General features: G+C 34.0%; 1 non-coding gene across 1 annotated transcript; it reads left to right on the top strand.

Moving 5' to 3' along the window:
* The first annotated feature begins 549 nt into the window (after positions 1-549).
* LOC121205274 (small nucleolar RNA R71) lies at positions 550-655 on the top strand. Its single transcript, XR_005900358.1, has one exon. It is a non-coding gene; the product is annotated as a small nucleolar RNA R71 (small nucleolar RNA).
* Positions 656-4773: the final 4118 nt, after the last annotated feature.

Below are 4773 nucleotides of genomic sequence, written 5' to 3'. Positions count from 1 at the left end.
TATTTCTTCAAGGTTTGGTTTCTTTTCCTGTTGATAGGGTGGTTGTTGAAAACCCGGAGTGTTCTGTGGCCTTTGATTCCCTTGACCACCCAGGAGAAATTTGGGTGGTTCCTCCAACCTGTATTATAAGTATTTCTATAAGGATTATTTTGAGATTCAGGATTATTACCCATGTAATTTAATTGTTCGTTCTCCATGCTGTGGCCATAGGATTGATATTCTGAATTGCTTGATCCACCTCCACTGACTTCACAGTGCATTACTGGATGAACCTGCGAAGAACCAAGTAAACCATCAATCTTTTTATTTAGAAGTTTTACCTGGTTTGATAGCATAGTAACCGAATCGACGTTATAAACGCCTACTATTTTAGTTGGCTTAGTCCTTATGACTTGCCACTGATAGTTATTCAGTGACATTTCTTCAATAAATTCGTAAGCCTCTTCAGGTGTTTTGTTATTGATGGTTCCCCCGGCTGCTGTATCAATCATCTGTCTTGTCGAGGGGTTCACACCATTGTAGAATGTTTGAACTTGCAACCATAGAGGTAATCCATGGTGAGGACACCTTCACAGTAGGTCCTTGTATCTCTCTCATGCATCGTAAAGAGTTTCTAAGTCCATCTGCACAAAGGAAGAGATATCATTACGTAATTTGGCTGTTTTAGCTGGCGGAAAATATTTTAATAAAATTTTTTTAGTCATTGTTCCCAAGTAGTAATTGACCCTCGTGGTAACGAGTTCAACCACTTTTTAGCTTTGTTCCTCAATGAAAAAGGGAATAACCGAAGACATGTGGCATCGTCAGAAATGCCCTTAATTTTAAATGTATCGCAGAATTCTAGGTGTAACACCCCTTACCCGAGACCGTCTCCGGAATCGAGTACGAGATGTCATCCAATTTAACTTACCGATTCGGAGCATAAAAATTTGCTTTTAAAATTAAATTCACTGTTCATAACAACACTGTCCACCTGCGCAACTGTCAGTAATTTAATTATAACTTGAGTTAAGAAACTCAAAATTTAAATCTGTAAATTTTCCGTGAAACTAGACTCATATTCCTACTTACCATAAAATTTTCAGAATTTTTGACTTAGCACATTAGTACAGTTTATTCATTAAAGTATCCCCTGTTTCACAGCTCGACAGATCTGACCTCTTGGCGCTAAAAATCAAATATCTAATTTTACAGAATTCATATAAGGTTACCATTAATTTATTTTGAAAATAGACTCACTAAGGAATCTAAACATATAAATTATGACCTATAATTATATCTTTACAGTTTATAATGGTTTTCTAAAGTTAGAACAGGGGACTTCAAAAACCATTCTGATCCTGTCTCACTAAAATTTAAATATCTCAAAATATAAAATTCCTTTGCCTACACCTTTTCTTTCATGTAAAAATAGAATTGATAAGCTTTAATTCTATATATCATTAACCCTCTAATTCCATTTCTACTATTTATGGTGATTTTTCACATTCACGTCACTGCTGCTGTCAAAGAAATCGCTTCTTTGAATTAGTTACCATTTAAACATACATAACTCCAAAACATATTCTTTAATAACTACTTCAATAGCTAACATTAGCCATATCATTTGGAAATGCTCAAAATGATTAAGACTCTATACATGCCATAGTTTAAACATTTTGAAAAGCACATAATACCGAGATGGTTATGATAGTGTGATACGAGCTCCGACGGTCCACTATTCGATCAAGTTTAAATCACTATAAAACAAAGGAAAGAAAGAGATGTGTAAGCTATAAATAGCTTAGTAAGTTACATGTAAACAATAATTACTTAATTAATAATTAACACTTTTAACATATAACTAATCAAAACATTTCTTAGCAATTTCAATCACTTACACATACACAATCTTACCAATTCACTTGCATATACATTTTCACACTTAACATTTCATATTCACTTTAATTCATTATTAATCCCGTTGAACACTTGGAATATACACGGATACGTAGAGATTTAGCACATAAGTGCCACACTGATATGTAGCCGAAGCTACCACTGATATGTAGCCGAAGCTACCACTGGATGTAGCCAAAGCTACCACTGAAATGTAGCCGAAGCTACCACTGATCAATAACACTGGAAATGTCCACGGGTCTGCTCACACAAGCTGTCAGGTGTCTGCAACACATGCTAGATCACCCAGCACCCGGGACTCACTGTAACACTGTAACACTGGTCTCTAGTGACATGTCACTTGTATCCAATTCTATTCCTAAGTTCAACCGGGAATTTACACTTAACACTTTATTTTCAACACTTTATCACTTGAATAATTCATGAACAACTTTCCTTCCACATTCAATATTAATTCACATATCAAATATAATTCACAATTTATACAAATATAACTATTATTTACATATAACTTACCTCGGATGCAAAACGACTATTTTTGTAATTTAGTCGATAACTTTCTCTTTTCCCCGATCACTTGCACTATTTCTTCTTTCTTGATCTATATTAACACAATTTAATACATTTTATCAATATTCCATTCAAATACAATTCATACACAACATTTTGACACATTTACATTTTTCCCCATAACTTTTCAAAAATTCCACTTTTGTCCCTAAGCTCGTAAAAATAAAATTCTCTAAATTCTTAAATTTCAAACTTCACTAAATCATATTTCATGCTCATAACGGCCTCAATTTCACAAAATCACAACTTTATGCACACTTTACCATCTTTCACAATTTAGCCCTTTTTCAACATTTTTCATTGAAATTCATCTAGTAAAACTTGTAATTAACACTTCAAACATTCATTATCTAACATCACTAATCAATTTACAATTATATCATGAATGGGTCAATTTTTAAACTTTAATTTCATTTAAATTAAATGGTAGAAACATGAAATTCAAGCTTCAATAAGCATAAAAATACAAAAATAATTAAAAACGGGGCAAGAAATCACTTACAATTGAGCTTAGGAAAATCAAAACCCTTAACTATGGTAACCTGAAACTTTCGGCAGCAAGCTTCTGATTTTTTTGAAGAAGATGGACACTTATTTTCTCTTTATTTTGTCTTTTACCCAATTTGGACAAAAATGCCCTTTTGTGTCCATAACACTAATTTATGGTCTAATTGCCACATAAACACTTCCAATTTCATGCAATAATTCAATTAAGTCATTTAATCACTAATTAGACACACTTTGCATTTTTCTCAATATAGTCCTAAAAATTCAATTAAGCACTAAAGCATTAAAATTTCCTATCCATATTTTCACACAATATTTCAATCAATCAGTAACTAATAAAAATTTATAAAATTAAACTATTTCACTTCGGATTTGTGGTTACGAAACCACTATTCCGATTAGGCCCTATTTCGGGCTATCACACTAGGAAATTTGCCAAGTGAGTATTTGGATCCTCATCCTGCAAACAATCAAACTGAAGAAATTGTTGTATCATTTAAATAGTGTTAGGTTTTAGTTCAAAATTATTGATCGCGTGATTCTTGGCAAATAATAAATATTTATAATGAAGATCAAACCTAGACTAACTATTATCATCACGAAGAGGCAAGTGCACCTATCGAACAATAGTATAGTAATGGTAAGACTAGGATATCGTACCCAAAGGAACCAAAAGTACTAATAGTAACTATCTTTTTATTATCTAGCTTAAGAATAAAGGGGTTTTGTTTTAATTAACTAATTATCTAAACTAAGAACTCACAAAGAAAAGAATTAGGGAATTACTTTTGAGGAAAATTGATTGACTTGAGACAATACCTAAGGAAAAATCCACCTAGACTTTACTTGTTATTCTGGCTCCGAATCGGACGATTTATTCATTCAATTTGTTCCGTAGAGATCCCTAAGTTATGTTATTATCCTTATTCAAGAATAATAATGTCTAATCCCTAGATTGAATAACCGAGACTTTTCTCTAATTAACATTCTAGGGTTGCATTAACTCGATCTATGGATCCCCTTATTAGGTTTCACCCTAATTCGGCAAAATCTTGTCACCCTATTTCTAGGCGCTCAATCAACTCCATTTAATTATGACAAAAGTACTCTTAGACAGGGTCTATTCCTCCTCTGAATAAGAGCTTATCTAGAATCAGTATCCTGGGATATCAAAACAAGAATTAAGAACACATAATTAAGAACAAGTTAAATATTTATCATACGATTCAGAAAATAATAACAAGATTCGTCTTAGGTTTCATTCCCCTTAGGTATTTAGGGGATTTATTTCATAACTAAATAAGAAAACATCTCAGAAGAATAAAGAATACAAAACATAAAGAAAACCCAAAACTCCTGAAGGGAAATTGAGGAGAGATCTTCAGTCTTGATGAAGAATCTGTCTTCTGAGATGTATCAATCGGCTTCCTTGGAGTAATTCCTTACTCTTTATTCTCCGTGTTCCTTTTCTTCCTCCTCTATGGTGTATTTATAGGCTTTGGAATGCCTAGAAGCCCTCAAAAGTGGCCTTTTCCAAATTGGACTTAACTTGGGCTCAGCAAGGACATGCCCGTGTGACACGGCTGTGTGACGTGATTCCCAGGCCGTGTTCGATCCGTTAAATTGCACACGGCTGTGTAGATCAATGGCCAGGCTGTGTGAATCGTGAAAGCCTTTGTCGACACCCTCGAAAGACACGGGCGTGTGAGCTACCCGTGGGGCAAGGCTTAGGCTGTGTCATCTTCTTGATTTGGTCCATTTTGTCCCTTTTTGGCTCATTTTTGGCTCCTTTCGCTC

This window comes from Gossypium hirsutum, chromosome A08 (assembly GCF_007990345.1).
Source record: "Gossypium hirsutum isolate 1008001.06 chromosome A08, Gossypium_hirsutum_v2.1, whole genome shotgun sequence".
NCBI classification, from domain to species: Eukaryota; Viridiplantae; Streptophyta; class Magnoliopsida; order Malvales; family Malvaceae; genus Gossypium; species Gossypium hirsutum.
The sequence above is the reverse complement of the archived record's forward strand: the minus strand, read 5'-3'. Positions and strand labels throughout refer to the sequence as shown.